Source organism: Symphalangus syndactylus, chromosome 17, assembly GCF_028878055.3.
Source record: "Symphalangus syndactylus isolate Jambi chromosome 17, NHGRI_mSymSyn1-v2.1_pri, whole genome shotgun sequence".
Classification (NCBI taxonomy): domain Eukaryota; kingdom Metazoa; phylum Chordata; class Mammalia; order Primates; family Hylobatidae; genus Symphalangus; species Symphalangus syndactylus.
This window is the reverse complement of record NC_072439.2, coordinates 93,784,885-93,803,356: the sequence shown is the minus strand read 5'-3', so window position 1 is coordinate 93,803,356 and position 18,472 is coordinate 93,784,885. Positions and strand designations below refer to the sequence as shown.

General features: G+C 36.8%; 1 long non-coding RNA gene across 1 annotated transcript in view; it reads right to left on the bottom strand.

The window, feature by feature from the left end:
* LOC134733177 (uncharacterized) overlaps positions 1-18,472 on the bottom strand; it is a 594,472-nt gene that overhangs the window by 37,192 nt on the left and 538,808 nt on the right. The gene's annotated exons all lie outside the window — the stretch shown is intronic.

Below are 18,472 nucleotides of genomic sequence, written 5' to 3'. Positions count from 1 at the left end.
CACCTCCATGTATAACTTCCCCCTTGGAGGCAGAAGTTCCTTTAGAAGTTTCAGAACCTGCATGCTTAGATCATCTATTCTCTATTAGAATCCCCCAGACAACATCTCACATTTCATTGGCCTGATTTAGATCCTCTGTCCACACTTTAGTGACTGACCATGGCCAGAAACTTGAGATGTTGACTAATGTAAGTCAATCAAGACCTGGAGGTTGGATTGTCCCCCAAGGTACAAGTCTGCATGGTTGAGGGGTAAATGTGTGAATGAAATTCAGAGCCCTTTTATCAAGAGGAAATGCAAATGAAGAGCAAAAAGTAGCAAATCTCCATTACTAATGAATAGATGTATTTTCTATCACAAGTCATTGGATATTCTAAACATCAGCAGAGAAATGCAAATATTGATCAATTAAAGCTACGGCTATAAACCATAAGAACAAATAAAAGCATTGACAATTCAATTCCCTACGCATTATTAAGTGACTGCTATGAAGAAGGCACTGTGCCGGCCACTGATGAAGAGATAAACAGCTGCAATTTTAAAGAAAAGTGGTACATTTGACAATAACTCAATATATCTGATATGTTCAGTGATTTTAGATGACTCTCATGGAGGGGGTTAGAAAATGCAGCTTGCTTATTCTAGATCAGAGGTTTATATAATATCTACTTTTATTCATACCCATGGAAGCACTGCTAGGATTAGGCCATTAGAAAATGCTGCACTTCAAAACCACTTGCAACAACGGTGCATGTCTGTCTTTCTTTTTTTTTTTTTTTTTTTTTTTTTTGAGACAGAGTTTTGCTCTGTCACCCAGGCTGGAGTGCAGTGGCACAATCTCAGCTCACTGCAAGGTCCACCTCCCGGGTACACGCCATTCTCCTGCCTCAGCCTCCCGAGTAGCTGGGACTACAGGTGCCCGCCACCACGCTCGGCTAATTTTTTGTATTCTTAGTAGAGACAGGGTTTTCACCGTGTTAGTTAGGATGGTCTCAATCTCCTGACTTCGTGATCCACCCACCTCGGCTTCTCAAAGTGCCGGGATTACAGGCGTGAGCCACCTAGCCCAGCCGCATGCCTTTCTTGAATCTCCTCTACAGAACGTAGCACGTGTTTTGAACACTTTGGATGACAGTAAGTGTATTAACAATCCAAACCACCTTATTCCATTTGTGAGAAGTATTGGTTTTAAATTTATATTGGCATCAAAACCTTGGGTTACCATCTTTCAAAAAAAGTCTGATTTTCCACTGACTTTCAGGTTTGTTTTTTCGAGAGGATCAAATACATTTTATTTAAAAGTAATGTGCATCTTCTGAGCACATACTTTCACAACTGTTTTTCTTACGAGTGTAAAAGAATATTGCTGTTGTCATATTTTTTCTAATTCTTTTTGACAACCTTATCTGAAAGACAACATATCTTAATTTCTGTGCTATGTCTCTTATATATTATACCTACTTGTGTATGAACCTTGCCTACCTGTTGCAATTTGCTGTCTTGAAAAATATGTCCCTGACCCAGAGAGGCACACAAAGACATACAAAAGAAGAACATTGCAGGAGGAGGTATTTAATATATGAATTGCATGTCAGTCATGCTGTGACTTGTCTCTAACGTCATTTTCCTTGCCTGTTTCATCTCTGTTTCTTATATACATTTTCAGTTGTACCACTGCTTCATTGACTGACTTAACTCTGAATTTGTTTATGATATTTTTCCCTAGTGTTTTGAGTAATTATTTTCTATGCTGACGGCTTCACCTCATAAACATACCCTCATAATAGATCTGATTGGTACTTTACCTTTACGACCAAGAAAATAGTGGCTAAATTAAATTGGAAGGTTGTGGGTTTGTTTGCTTTTTTTGTTTGTTTGTTTCCGTAATGATAAGCCTAAATACAGGCATTCCACATGTTATTTGGACCATTCAAAGACATCAGGACCAAAGTCTCTGCAATTCAATGTACTTTTTCCTTCAAAGTACCATTTATTCACAGTCCAAAATGGCTGCTCTAGTTGTAGGCGTCATGTTCACATTTAGGACACAGGAAAAAGGAAAACAGGGAGGTAGAAATATGTGGTACCTCTACCATGGGAGCATCTTTTCCAGAAACCCCCAGCATATGTCTCACTGGCAGAACTGGAAGTTCATGGGTAAGGAAGAAAAAGAAATAGAAATTGGGTAAGGAATTAGACACTTCTATCACAAAATGTGAACTGCCCTTGAGGTTTGTACTGGGCATATTCACAGCCTCTTCCATTGTCTAGTACATCCTCCTGCTGAAGGTACTAACACCAACAAGCTATAAGGTCTAGGTTAACGACGTTGTTGTGCTCCAGGATACTTGTTTCTCTGGCAAGTTGAGCCACTGTTATTTCTGATCTCCTGTACGACAAGGGAAGTAACTAACCTACATGCTGTCTGGCTGTTCCCTATAAGAAATCAATGAGAGGCACACTGGATGTATGAGGAGATGAGTTCTTTCTTTCAACACTATGGATTAGAATAGCAATATTCTCTAAATCGTGTACCAAGAAATCTTGGTCAGATCACCCTAGAATGATAGAGCATAGATGCTATTACTTCACCATATCTAGTTCACTAGGAGAATGATCATCACAACACCCCAATTTGGGGGTCTCTCTGAATTAGAAACCTGCCCACACTACTAGCAGATGCCCTGTGCTGGGACATCTCAGCCCAAAGGTGAACTCATCATGGAATTATGGACAAGAGTGATATGAATCTGCTTTACTAACTCACTCTCCATCTTAAATGCTAGAGCTATTTCTAACCTGGCTCGAAACAAGTGACTGTGACCTGTTAGGATACAGCCCGCATAATTGTCCATGGACTTGGAGATGGCCACCCACGTCTCTGATACAGAGCATATAGTTACCTGGAACTTGGTTCTAAAAGCAGGAATTGGAGGGATTAGCTCTCCCTACTTCCTCACTGTTTCCCCCATCCAAAACCCAGCACATCCTTGCCTCTATATAGTTCGGGCCTAGGTTCTGGTCAAGCGTACGTATCCTTCTTCCAGATGGAGGAGTCTAAGAGGCCTATCATCAAGAATGCATAAAATGATTTCATTTTCTTGATTTCGTTTCTTCAAGGAAACAAAAGTAATTATTTCAGTATCTATGTAGTTATCATATATTGTTACTATTTAGATTTCATTACTATTCTTGCTTAGGATATAGTCATTGGTTTGTAACCTCAACTGCATCTTAGAATTACCTGACAACTTCTAAAAAATATACTGCGGCTTAGGCCCCATGCCTAGAAATCCTGATGAAATCGGTTTGGAGTAAAGACAGGTGATTCTTTCTTGCAGATTTGAGAATCACTCCACTGAATGAATCCTTAATAAACCATAGTTAACATTTATTAAGAGCCTAGTCAAGGCTAAAGTTGACTTTCCAGAGAAATTTTAAGTTGTAAATGTGCATGAGAGTTATGGGTAGAAGACTCTCTTATGACAAGGTTTAGACAATTTGAATAGCAGGTGATATTAGATGCCAAGCTTCTACAATGTCCCTGCCATATTTCAGCACCATGCCTAATCTCCTAGAGGTGTTGTAGTGATATATTTAAGGATTTCTTGATATGGAGCTTGGCCTTATGTTAAGCTGTTGCCCGAATATTCAGAGTTGATTCAAGGACAACTTATTCTGTCTGAATCCAGAGAAATACTTGTTTAAGCAATCACATTATGTGAGTGCTTACTTTATGAACAAAATATTTGGATCTGAATTAGGTTAATAAATGTGGCTGCTGTCTTGAAATAGTGGCCCCCCAAATTATTATATATATATATATATATATTTTTTTTTTTTTTTTTTGAGACGGAGTCTTTCTCTGTCCCCCAGGCTGGAGTGCAGTGGCACGATCTCGGCTCACTGCAAGCTCCACCCCCCGGGTTCATACCATTCTCCTGCCTCAGCCTCCCGAGCAGCTGGGACTACAGGCGCCCGCCACAACGCCCAGCTAATTTTTTGTATTTTTAGTAGAGACGGGGTTCCACCGTGTTAGCAAGGATGGTCTCGATCTCCTGACCTCGTGATCCGCCCACCTCGGCCTCCCAAAGTGCTGGGATTACAGGCTTGAGCCACCGCGCCCGGCCAGCCCCCCAAATTATTAAGAGCATGTATTTAAAATCTGGACCTTTACCAAAAAAAAGTTATATTTTCTGCTTCTGCTGTAATGGTTCACAATGCTACTTTATTTAGTGATGTGAACATGTTAAGACAGACTTCTCTGTTACTTGGAAAGGAGTTCACTTTCCCCTGACAATACGGTCCTGGCTATGAATGTCTCTTAGCTCATGAGTAGTCAGATTTATTCTCTGGCATCTGAGCACCAATTCTCAGGACAAAATTAAATTACAATAGCTTTTTTCACACTTTTACTCAGAGCACACTGTCTCCTGCAACCAAAACTGTCACACTTGAGCTTTTTTTTTCTTTGCCCAGCACTACACTTTAAAAACCGAGAGGTAACATATGATTCTTCCTCAGTTACGTGTACACTGACTGAACTCATCATAAGGAAGAAAACAGAAATCTGTGTCTCCTCCAGAAAGCTAGAAAGCTAGGTAATTCAATAGTGCGTGTTTCTGTGTTTTACTATTTAAGTCCATGTACCCTGTATTTCTCTAGTCCTTGCCCTTATTCTTTCCAGCAGACACACAACTTGTCTCATAAAATTCCTTGACTTGCTCCAAGATAAGGGAGGGGAAGTCAGAAATTCACTGTAGGTTACTCTGAGTTTCATTGCTTAGAACCTGCTGAATGCAAGGAGCATATATCAAAAGAAGATACCTGGTTACCAGGTCACTTTCTCTGCCTTGGTCAGAATGTATGCAACTCTCCTCAGGAAAAACCTAGAGAAATTTGCCTCACACTTTTTTTCCCAAGAAGCATGCTAGAAATTGGGTCAGATCTAGTATTGTGGCCAATTTTATGTGTCAACATGACTGCGCCACAGGGTTCCCAAATATAAACATTCTTTCTGTGTGTGTCTGTGAGGATGTTTCCAGATGAGATTAGCATTTGAATTAGCAGTGTCAGTAAAGTAGACTGTCTTCTTCAATGTGGGTGTCCATCATCCAATCTGTTGAAAGCTTGAATAGGACACAAAAGTGGAGGGAGGATGAATTTACCTCTTGGCTTCCTGCCTGTCTCCTTGAGCTGGGACACAGGCCTTCTCTTCCCCTGACTGGGATTTGCACCATCAGCTCTCTGGCCTTTGAACTTGGGTTAGAATTACACCACTGGTTTTCCTGGATCTCTAGATGGCAGATGGCAGATCATGAGACTTTTCAGCCCCCACAATTGTATGAGCCAATTCCTCATAATAAATATCCCCTCTCCTCCGTGTGTGTGTGTGTGTGTGTGTGTGTGTATGTGCGTGTGTGCATCCTATTAGTTCTAGTTCTTTGAAGAATCCTGACTAATATACCTAGTATGATCCCTATGGGGTTGATACCACTTTAGCCATTATTGACTACCTCCCTATATGATGACAGGCTTTTTCAATGGCTTTCCTAGTAATACGCGCCTCTGGCACAGGGTCAGGACCCTCCCGACGTTTAACTCTGAATTCAATCCTGAAACAATGCAATCTAGCTGTTCCCACTTTCTTCATCTCGGCAATACCCTAGAGGCCCGGGACAAGGTATTTTGTAAAGTAGTAGGAAGTAATATCTAAGAAGTTAGAAAAACTGTCCTCTAAATCTGGTTGCTGTAGGATCTTGAACAATTTATTTCTCTTCTAAATCTCTGCTTCCTCATTGTAAGACAGAGACAGTTTTCAAAGCAGGGATTAATTTGATTGTCTAATATTCCTTATCCACCCTAAAAATCTGTCTTTTAATAGATGTGATTTGACCATTTGCATTTGATGCAATTCTTGATATGTTTGGATTTAGGTTTACTATTTTATTATTTGTTTTCTGTTAGTTATTTCTGTTTTTTCATTTCTCTGTTTCCTGACTTCTTTTTTGTTATTTCATGAAGGATTACAATATATGTATTTAACTTTTTACAGTCTACTTAGAATTAATATTTTACCACTTTTGGCTGAATGTAGAAAGCTTACCACTATTTAGATCACTTTAGCTTCCCATTTATTTCATGATTATATGCATACATTGATATCTCATTTGACAATGTTATAATTTCTGCTTTCAACTCCCACACACTATTTAGGGAAAAAATCTATTATACTTACCCAAACATTTGCCATTTTCACTGTTGCTTCTCTGTATTTATTTATTTATTTTTTTAAAGACAAAGTCTCGCTCTGCTCTGTTGCACTGCAGTGGCAAAATCTCGGCTCACTGCAACCTCTGCCTACCAGGTTCAAGTGATTCTTATGCCTCAGCCTCCTGAGTAGCTTGGATTACAGGTATGTGCCACCATACTTGGCTAATTTTTGTATTTTTAGTAGAGGCGGGGTTTCACCGTTTGGCCAGGCTGGTCTCGAACTCCTGACCTCAAGTGATCCGCCTGCCTCAGCCTCCCAAAGTGGTGGGATTACAGGCGTGAGCCATTGTGCCCAGCCTCTTTCATTGTTAATGTTCCATATTTCTTTCTTATATTAATTCCCTTCATCCTAAAGAGCTTTTTTTTTTTTTTTTTTTTCAGAATGCCTTTAGATCAGGTCTGCAAGGCAATAAATTCCCTTAGTTTTTCTTCATCTCAGAGTGTTTTTATTTCACCTTCATTTCTGAGGGATATGTTCGCTAGGTATAGAATTCTGAGTTGAAAGTTATTTTCTTTCAACACTTCCTTCTGAGCTGTATCACTATTCTACTGGTAATGAATCTTTTTTTTTTTTTCTGGGGGCCTTCTGGGATTTTTCTTTGTCTTTAATTTTTAGCAGTTTGATTATGGTGCTTCTGGGTATGGATTTGTTTTCTTTTATCCTGTTTGGCATTCACTGAGCTTTTTGAATCTTTATGTCCATTTCTTTTGCCAATTTTGGGACATTTTTACCGATTACTTCTTTAATTTTTTTTTTCTGCATTGCACTTTTTCTTCTGTCCTTCTCGGACTCAAATAACAAAAACACTAGTTTTTTTGTTATTACCCCATAGATGTCTAATGTTCTCTTAATCTTCTCATTTTTTAAAAAAAAACTTTCTATTTTTCTGATTAAATCATTTTTATTGATTTTTCTTCAAGTTCATTGATTCTTTCCTCTGTCGTCTCTATTCTGCTACTGAGCCTGTCAAAGGAGGGTTTTAAATTTTGTTTTGTTTGTTTGTTGTTTTGAGGGGGAAGTTATTACTGTTGTTATTTTTATAATTCTAAAATCTTCATTTGGTACTTCTTGACAGCTTCTATTTATTTTGTGTACTTTCTATTTTTCCTTTGGTTTCAAGAATCAGATAATTCCAACATCTTTGTTACCTCATATTTATATCTGTTTATTGTCTTTCCCCATGAAAGTTGAGATTTTCCTGATAGTTTACATACCAAAATTTTTTTCATTGTATCCTGGACGGTTTGAATATTATGTTATGTTATGAGACTCTGGGACTTCTTTAAATCCTATGGAGAATGTTGACACTTTCGTTTAGTAAGAGTCAGCCTGGTTAGGTTCACTCTTAAGTTCGAACCTGCCTCTCGTATGTGCTATGGTTGCAATGCTAGCTATAGTTTTCAAAGCATTCACAGTACTATTTGGATCAGTCCAGTTCATGTGCCACCTAGTGGCCAGTCTCAGACATTGGGCAGTGGTGTATCTTCAGTTCTGTCTTTTGTACACTAAATAACATCAGATCCACATGTGCAAGCTTGGGAACGAGTCCAAAATTTACAAACAATTATTTGGAATTGATTTTCTGAGTTCCTTTTTCTCCATAACTTTCATACTTTCTGGTTCCTTGGGGTCCTTCTATATCGAGGAAGCCAGGGTTTTAGTTATCCCACTCTGAGGTGCACTTCTGAAGTGTGCCCGCATCCAGGTCCAAACAATGAAAGGAAAATCCAGATGGATGACAGTGGTGGTCAGCCTCACTCTCTTGCAACCAAGGATCCTCTGCTGAAGATATGGGACACGAGTCCCCTTTTATCCATGGTTTTTCTCTTGGCAGTTTCAGTTACCTGTGGCCAATCAAAGCCTGAAAATAGGTGTATATGTGACAACAGGATATACTGAGAAGGACTGAAAGAGACTACATTCACATAGCTTTTATTACAGCATATTGTTATAATTGTTCTGCTTTATTATTAGTTATTGTTGTTAATCTCTTACTATGCCTAATTTATAAATTAAACTTTATTGTGGGTTTGTGTAAGAAAAAATATATGGGGTTTGATACTATTGGTAGTTTCAGGCATGCATTGGTGGTCTTAGAACATATTCCCCACCGATAAGGGGGGACTACTCCAATAGAAACTTTCCCCACCTAGAATTTTGGCTCCCCAGGATTGCATAGGAACTAGGCCATGGGAGAACAGAAAAAAGAAAGAAAAATAAAACAGGACATTTCCATATTCTTTCGGAATATTTTAAGTTCCCTTTCTTGCTTCTTGAGCCAGAACTAGGGAAAACTTCTTAGGAGAAGCCAGAGTTAGGCTTCTCCCAAGCTCTGTCTGCCAACTCCTTTGTGATCACTGCTGTGTTGGTTGTGAGCATTAGAGGAAAAAAATGATAAATTCATCGGTATTTGAATTCTGGGCTTCTTCCCCAGTTTGCCTTCTATTTATCAGAGTCCTCAAAGAGCTGCTCTGTTACATCTGTCTAGTTTTTATTCAGTGCAGAAGACTGAGTCACCAGTGTTTATTCCATCTTATCCAGACAGGACCCCTGATATTCTTTAAAACCCCCCAAATTTAATGACATTTATTTATATTTCAATTATTTTATCTAGTCAGTTTTCCTGAACGAAAATCTCCCCCTTTTCCCCCTCAGAGTTCACTTAACAAATTAAAATATAAAATCTAGGATAAATGAACCTAATATATCAAATATTCCAATATGCTACCAATGCTGTGTGATGTGGGGGAAAAGTGAAATATCCCCCTCTAATCCAGTTGACACCTGGATATATGAAATGTGATACAGTATAACTTTCAAATTATAGTTTTTGAAATAATATTTTAAAAACTAAAGAAGATGTGAAAAACTAATTTAATCTTTCTGTTTAATCCACTGATTCATATTTAGAAATTTGGCCAAAAAATGGCCCTTATCATAGAGCCATCCTACAACTTTCGTTACAGCTTAGTGCTTCAAAGGAAATATAAAAGCTGGCTAACCACAGAAAATGCCCACACCAAAAACAGCTGACCCTTTCCCCCCCAGCAACACCTACCGCGTGACAGAGTAAATGGGGCACTGAGGGGAAAGTCCACAGTGACAGCTATTGATGGTCCATTTCCTCTGTAAATACATAAATGCACTTTATGCATGATTACGTCGGAGACACATTGACTGGGAAGTCTGCAAAATTTATTAACCGAAGACTCAAAGAGATTGGGAAACAAATATTACTTCTCTAATACCTACATAATAATCACCAGGTATAAAATGCCAGTAAGAACATGTATACTCTGTCTTATTTTGACAGATCCTCCAAAGAAAATATTTTATTAAAATTGAGGGTCAGTTCCAAATTTTGGTTATGTGAGACAGTTTTTAAATGTAGCTAAGGTTTTCTGGACTATATGTAGTCATTTTTTTTTTAAGAATAAATACAACTGATTTCGTTCCTCTCAGAAAGAATCATGTTACATTTGTACCTAGATGTAATTTGATTCTTCAACTTTTCACACTATTTTATTTCTTTGTGCGCAGTCCCCTCTCTTGGACTATAAGCATTTGAAGGCCTGAAATGAAGTCTGTTTAGCTAGATTGGCACAAAACTGAATTTAATAAATTTTCATCAAATTGTTTCAAATATGAAAAAGATCAATCTTAAAATTTCAATAAAAGGTAATGGGATTTTTAAGCTGGCCACATCAAAGAAAAATATCCTGGCAAAACATATTTTAAAGAACACTCATGAAAAATTCATTTTCTGTGAAACGATTCTTGCAAAGTAACTATACAGTATGTGACATTTACTGTACTACTGCTTGATTTTTTTTCTTCCTTTATTCAAAGTGACTTTACTGGTAGAAAAATGTAAGCCAGTATTCTAAGTGGTGCGTGGGTGTGTGGGAGTCTTCTTTGAGCACATATCTTGTTAATATATAATGGAATATGTGCATATATTTTAACACCCACATAATCTACTAAACTGCTCTGCTGAAGTCTATACAGCTTATAATCAAGTTAAATGGCTTTCTGCCTGGGATTCCAGTTGAAATCATCTCGAGGCTAAATGTCTCCTTCTGTTGGGTTCAGATTTAATAGGAAGAAAATTTTGGTTATCAAAATCTTCACTCTAGATGAATCTTCACCATTCTATGGTTTTTCAGGAAGCAAATGATATAGAACAGTGTTGCCTAACAAATATATATGATTTAAACTTTTCTAGTAAGCATACTGAAAAGGTAAAAGAAATAGGCAAAATTAATTTTTATAATATATTTAAGCCAATATGTCCAAAAATCATAATTTCAACCTGTAACCAATATACAATTGTTAATAAGAAATTTTGCGGTTTTTTTTTTTTTTTTTTTTTTTTTGAGTCTCGCTCTGTCACCCAGGCTGGAGTGCAACGGCACGATCTCGGCTCACTGCGACCTGCACCCCCAGGATTCTAGTGATTCTCCTACCTCAGCCTCTCGAGTAGCTGGTATTACAGGCCCCCACTACCACGCCAAGCTAATTTGTTTTGTATTTTTAGTAGAGACAGGGTTTCACCATGTTGGCCAGGCTGGTCTCGAACTCTTGACCTCAGGTGATCCACCAGCCTCGGCCTCCCAAAGTGCTAGGATTACAGGTGTGAGCCACCGCACCCAGCCTGCAGTATCTTTTGTACTATGGTTTCACAACCTGGGGTTTATTTTTTATTTACAGCACTTCTCCATTCAGACTAGCCACATTGTAAGAGCTCAGTAATCACATGTGGCTTATTGGAAGCACAGATTTAGAAAAAAACCCAACATGAAAAGACTGGAAGACACCAACGAAGTACTCGTCCAGCTGCTTATATAATATTTGAATATTACCTTAATATCCATGAAGACTTTTCTGTAATCCACAATGCTTTCCAAGTCTCAGTATGCTACTTGGTTTGACACCACCTTCCTGCTTCTCTGAGCCACCTGCAAATGCCACTCTCTTTGTTCTAGCCTTACGGCACACCTTTCCATCATTGAATCTCTACTTGGATGTTTCTACTCAGGTCTGCGGCGTTCATTGTTTTCCTCTATACAGAATACAATTTATTTTTGCCATCCTCAATTTAAAAATTATCTCAGCTCCCTGGTTTTTTGACTAACCAACTCCTTTCAGGTTTGAAATTAAATTTATCTTTCTCAAGGAAGATGTCTCTGAGTCTCCGAGAGTTTTCTAAGAGCAGGGGCTGTCCCTCATATGAACTACTGTCTTTACAACGCTTACATGGAGGTTCTCCTTCTGATAAAGAAACACACACATCAGGTGACAGAGTCATAAACTAAGTACATGGCATGTGTTCAATTAATATTGTTTGAATGAATGGCTGAATAAGTGAATGAAAGAAAGATCAGAAAGAAATGAGTTGCTGAAAGTCTCATAGCCAATCAAGGATAGGTCCCAGGCAGTAGTCCAGCTGCGCTCACACAATTCAAACATTTAAAGAGATTACAGTTAAAAAGAGACTTATCATTACAGGGTGAAGAGCAGAATTACAAATCACCATGCATACATTCAAGAGTTTGGGGCCATGGCAAGGTTGCCATTTCTAAAGACAACATAAAATACACACTGCTGATGGTTGTGTGCGCTGGCATAGCTGTTGTTGAAAACAATATGTTTGTCAGTAACTAGACGATACTTATGATCCAGTCAGGCCACATTTGGATATACATCTCACATTCTAATAAAAAATGCTTAAAGAAAAAGGCTTGACGATGTTCATTGCAATGTTGCTTATGTTGGCAAAGAATTGTAGACAGTGTAGGTATCCTTCACTGTGGCAGAGGGAGGGGTGGATGGGTATAACATGGGGATACACTCAAGTGAATACTACACCACAGTTAGAAACAATAGACTTGACGTGTACACAGCAACAACAGTGCATCTCAAAAACATGGCACTAGTAAAAAAGTAAGGAAGAAAACAAGATATTTATGTAAGTCACCATTCATATAATTTAATAATACACATTCATACAAAGGAAATAAACACATTTTAAATATGTATATATAAATATAAGGATACACAATAAACATCAAAATATCAAAATGATTATATATAGAGGAAGGATATAATGGTAGTGGGGAATCAGGACAAAATAAAATCAAACAAATGTCTCATACAAGTAATGTATCATTAATTGAGAAATATAATTAACCCTCAGAGATTGAAATCCAAAAATTAAAAGCAAAATTAAAAAGGAAAAACAATAAAATATTATATTCCTTTAAAATATTTACCTTGTCTAACTCATTTATACTCGTTAGTTGTACTTCCTTAAAATATTTCTTTAAAATATCTCTTCTTTCATTCTTCTTCAGCTTTTCTCCCCTCCTTCTCCTCTCCTCCCTTCCCTTCTCTTGCTTTCTCTACCCTTCTCTTTTGACCCCCTTCCTTACCCTCTCCAACACTGTCTCTCTCTCTTTTCTCTTTTTATCTTGAACTAATTTACAGTGGTCATTTTAGAGCTAAACAGCTGTTTTAGAAATTCAAGAGGGCTCTGTATTATATTGCTAATCATCTAGTTTATGAAACAGCTTGTTAAGTGGACACAGCAGCCATGTTGCCTAAATAACTTGGCCAAATTATCTCCTAACAGAAACAGTGCTTGTGCCTCCCTTAGCTATGCGCCCTTCTTAACTCTCAGTGCTGCATTATCGATGTATTTTTTTCAAGTGTTTACTTAATCTTGTTTTGTTAGATGCTCTGGACAAAATCATTTTTTGAATATACTTAGATAGTCCCCTTCCTAAGTGATGCATACATAAAGACTGATAAAATAATATAATTACCAAATTCTGGAAGATCCTGTATTAATGAAGAGGCATATCGCAAGGAATTTCATCATAAACTAAGATTTATAGGGTTGGTTACATAATACTCTGCTACAGTTAGTTTGATATTAGCCTTTTTGACCATGTATATATTTTTTCTCATACTAAGCCCAATTCACTACCAGAGATCAAATAACAAAGAGCTAAGAACAAATCATCAACACCGATTCTTTAGAAGAGTGCCATTTATATAGCATGCTCTCAAGATGGAGGGAGGATACACAAGATGTTTTTCTACTGTTATTAAGAAAATTATGTGGTAGAAGCTAAGCACATAATCTAAAAATACATATATAAACAAAGATAAGGAAGTTAGCTGTGGCACAAATATTCTGATTTATGAGTCCAAAATAGGCACATATCCTACATTACTCAGAGGATTAGGGAGTGTTTCACGGCAGACTAGCATTTCAATCAGAAAAATAGTATTGGAAAGGAGACACCTGGGACAATATACATAGCAGCCAGAGGCCAAGATGTATGTGGCATGTATGAAAAATAGCAGAGACTTTATTATGACTGAGAGAACGTGTGAGAAGGACAGTACTGAAGCTGCAGTGACAGGCTAGAGACAAATCTTGCAAAGATATTAATGACAGAATTTAAAACACGGATCCATGTTAGATTTAAAACACATAATGATAAGTTTATAAAAGTAACTGGGATATAGGAGTGTCATTTCATTTATAACTGATTGACACATCTCATCAAAGCATTGGTTAAAAAAGGGACACTGGAAATTGTAAGTGTGTAAACCATGTTTTTAAAAACAGTTGAGTAATAGCCAACCCTGATAGTAAAGTCCTCATTCCATAACACTCCTAGTGGTTCTTCTTTCCTGACTGAGCTTTGACTGCTACAGTCCTTGCAGGTAATGTCATCATAGCTATTGGTAAAGAAAAGGAAATCGTTTTTCTTCTGAGCAATTGCCTTTTACCTAATGGAGTCTCCCTTTGACTCATGATCCTCTTTATTGTTTTGGCTCTAGAAGAAACTTTTTTTCTGTTCTGCGAAATCTTACTTCCTCTATGTTCTCTGTGAAGCAGAAATAATTACACAGTCATATGAAATGTTCTGGAAGTTTTCTTTAGTAACTAGCATTGAAATGTTTGAAAGTAGACACTAATAATATATATCAAATGCTCAGAATTAGTCTTTAGTCATTAAAACAATTTTCCAGCTCATATCCAAATGTTTATTAAAAGGATTTGTATTCATATGTGTGTATAATAGAAATAAATATCTGAAGAAAATAAATGTAAAACACATTAAAATAATTTTAAGCACTATTTTTTTTCTTCTAGTAAATTGTGTCAATGTTTAGGCAAAGAAAATAATTGATGGGGGAAGATTTCTATGAATAGAGAGAGTATTCAATCCATGTATAAGACTGGTCTTTATCTTGACGTAAAGTTTGACCTAGAACATTGTTATGACTTGTGAGTTAAGAGAATAGGTTAAAAAGTAAAAATCCACTAAAAAAGAAGAAAGGAAGGCAAGAAGACAGTTGATACTGAACTCTGCACTTTCATTTGTATCATTTCAATGGAATATGGGAACAGTAACAGTAACCACAGTATCTGTCACATGGATGAAATCAACCTGAAGTGAAGAAATGTAAGGAAATGATAAAATTCTGTTCCAATGGCCATCATGATTAGGATGATCTCCCTTTCATTTTTTCTTTTTCTATCTCATACTCATAGGCGTTTCTTGCTGATATGAGCTAATTAGATAAAATAGTCCATAGAACTCTGCCAATGAGCCATGCTGTGTTCCCAGGCAACGGATGTTTATTTTAAATATGGTCTTGCAGAAGCTATGGTTTGTCATTGTTGTCTAAGTCAGAAGTGACATTTAACAATGGAGACCTTAAGGGAGTTGGATTTTTCAGCAGCCTAATCAATTCAATTCAGCAAACAGTAACTGAACACCCACATTGTACTTTCATGCTCATTCGCTTGTTGGGAAGTGTAAGCCAGGCCCTGAGTTTAGAACAGAAAATCAGAGATACATCCAGCCTGTACAAGCCCTCCTCAGTTTCCACCACTGCAGGGATGACAATACCAAACATTATTTTAACACATAATATATATTGAATGCTATAATAAAGATTTAAACTAAATGTTAGAAGAGGAGGTTATAATTGAGTGGAGGAAACCAGCATTTCAGTCAGAATAAATGGCCCGAGCAGAGGTAGAAGGTTATAAAGATATACTCAAGGCCACTTGAAATGTCGTTAGGTGTTGCTGGCTAGTGAATAGCCCAAGACCATCTATTATGATGCTGTTTTCCAAAGTTCAGTGATTTAATAATGACATTCACATTTTTCTCTATCCAAAGATTTGCCAAATATAACATTATTTATTTTTTATTTAATTAATGTTACATTGATTTTACTTTGTAGCTAAAATTCTTCTAAGCATCTAGGTTTGATATACTAGTAGTATTTTTCCTAATGAATATTAAATATATTTAAAATTACTGATATTAAGAATTCTACTCATCTAAAATAATATTGTGCATTAATAGTGGTCTGTTACTATGTTGAGAAACTTATCAAGGACTTTGAATCCATAGTATAGACTGGACATTGCGCTTAGGTACAAAAATGTTAAAAATTGTTGCAATGCTCCGAACTGTGCATGGTGATTTAATACTAGAAGCACTGATATTAAAAGGTGGAGAGAGAAAATTAGATAAGGCAAAGACTGATCTCCATTCCAGCTTCATTCTTTAAGAGCCATCTCAAACGTTACCTTAAATGAAACCTGCCCTACCTTGACCAGGAGCTAGTAAATTACTTGTCTATGCTGCATTCTAAGTATATTTATCTACACTGCATTGAATCTAGTACTTTACACATATATCCTGCTCCTCTGTGGATTTGTCGAGATGTATCTTCTTCATAAGTAAATTCCCAGAGCCCCAGAGTATATGGAAAATATAAAGGGCTAGCGTTTTTGTAAATGATAGAATTAGGATAATAGGAGACTAGATAAAATCTGCTTAATAACCTAAAAATTAGCTAATTAGAGTCTACAATAAGAGATGAATTCCAGAGATTCTTAAGAGATAGAATCATAATATCTGGGTGAATAGAGATATCCCAGCTCAAAGATGTTTCTGAAATTTCAATCTGTTTGGAGAACATAACAGAAGGAACAATATGTCAAGTAAAAAATCCAGCGACCGGGAAACGGTGGTTTCTGAGCCAATTACTCTGTTTCACTTCACTCCTCCAAGATAAAACTGTAGAACATGTTTATACACTTGTGAGATCAATTATACACAGGGCTTAATACACCAAGTTGCCGATTGAATGTATGAATGGTTGACTACTGAAATGTAGCTGTGTTGTAGTAGAAGAACAAATAAACATTTTCTAGTTTTGGCTCTGTCACTTGTCACCGTTTATCCATAAACTGGCCATTCTATCTCAGCAAATTGGAGTTCCTCCATTAAGCCAATGGCTGTGATCATAACTTCCCTGCCTTTTTTCATGTTGCAATTGTTGTGAACGTGGTTTTAGAATTGCTTCTGCTTTTGTATCCACAACGATGTATTCTGTATAGAACAATCAAAGTGTGATCTTTAAAAAACATAAACAAATGATGTTATTTTCCTTCTGAAGAGTTTCAATAACTTCCTATCTTACATAGTTTAAAATCTGTACAGCTTACTAGGAGCATAGGCAGAGTCCTTGCACATCATGTGTTCCTTATTTGTTCAGAACTGTATTACTACCACAAGTACAGTGCCTGGCCCATAGTACATGCCAATAAGTCTTGTTGTTTGTTTGTTTCGGACAGAGTCTTGCTCTGTTACCCAGGCTGAAGTGCAATGGTATGATCTCAGCTCACTGCAACCTTGAACTCCTGAAGAGCAATCCTCTTGCCTCAGCCTCACAAGTAACTAGGACTACAGGTGTGCATCATCACACCCAGCTGATTTTTAAATCGTTTGTAGAGACAGGGTCTTGCTATGTTGTCCAGGCTAGTCTGGCCTCCAGCAATTCTCCTGCCTTTGACTCCCAAAGTGCTGGGACTATAAGCATACACCACCACATCCAGTCAAGGTAATAAGTATTTAATAAATGTATGAATGCGTGATAGAATGAATAAGTAAATGAATGAGTTGACTGTGACTTCCTGGTTAAGTAGTCGGCAGATTCAAAGCTGGAAGATGGGTTTCCTGATCCCAGTACCCTTTATTTCCACTGTCCCCAAATTGTTGTACTTCACAAAATTCTCTCCTTTTACCTCTGCAGGATCTAGGCCTTAATTTTTGAGGTGTTTGCCTACAGTTAGAGGTGAGATCTCTGGCTAAGAATCATGTTACAACACAAAATTTACCATTCACTTTAGCTGGCAAGCACAGCTTTTTGATCTCATGTGTTTACCATCTGATCTTTGTAGTACACACAGACTGTTCACATACGTATTTTCATTTTGTAATATGGCAATATGCATTTATCTGCTTCTTATTCATACATTTTACAAGATAGATACTTCCATTTTAAATTTATTTTGGCAAAGTGTAATATTATTCCAGCATTTTATAAATGATAAAGAACAAAGTTAATGAAGGATTGGATTCATCACGTAAAGGTTAAATAATTCTAATTTTAACGAATGAATATCAATTACTCTTTTAAGATGTGTTTGAAGAATTCTTGTCATTGAGGGAAACATTTTTCAAGTCTGTTGAAATCCATTGAAGTGTAAGGAGAGGGCTGAAGAATGTATGGTAAATAGATGGCTTTTGCATATTAAGGTATTTTGAATTATACTCTTCTTGCCATAGGAATAATGGGTATCTTTAAAATCAGGTATTCTTGCAAAATTGTAGCATAGCTTTGTGTTAGCTTTAAACACTCAGAAAAAGGATTCTTGAAAAACGAATGAAATTCTGGCAAAAACAAACAAACAAAAGAAAAACAAAACCACCTAAATACTAAGTAGTTTAGATTATTTGAATGAAATATTTCCCATGCTGTTAAATTCATATCCACTTTTCTATGTTTTATTCAAGGAGAGTTCTGTCATACAAAGATTAGAGGTACACCAAAAATGGCTAATATATCTTACTGTTTTCTAAACCTGACTTCTTCATATATAGGTAAACAATTTTAGATAAATTTCTTAACTTTCCATGTATTTGTTTCACCATTTGTAAACTGAAAGAATTGGACTTAGATGATCTTTAGATTCTGAACTTCAGAGACTTTGTATATAATAGCTAAAGTAGAGATAAATTCAATATTTGTAGGATGGTTTGGTTTGTAATATCTAGATACACACAAATAGATTTAAACAGATAAAATACTTGG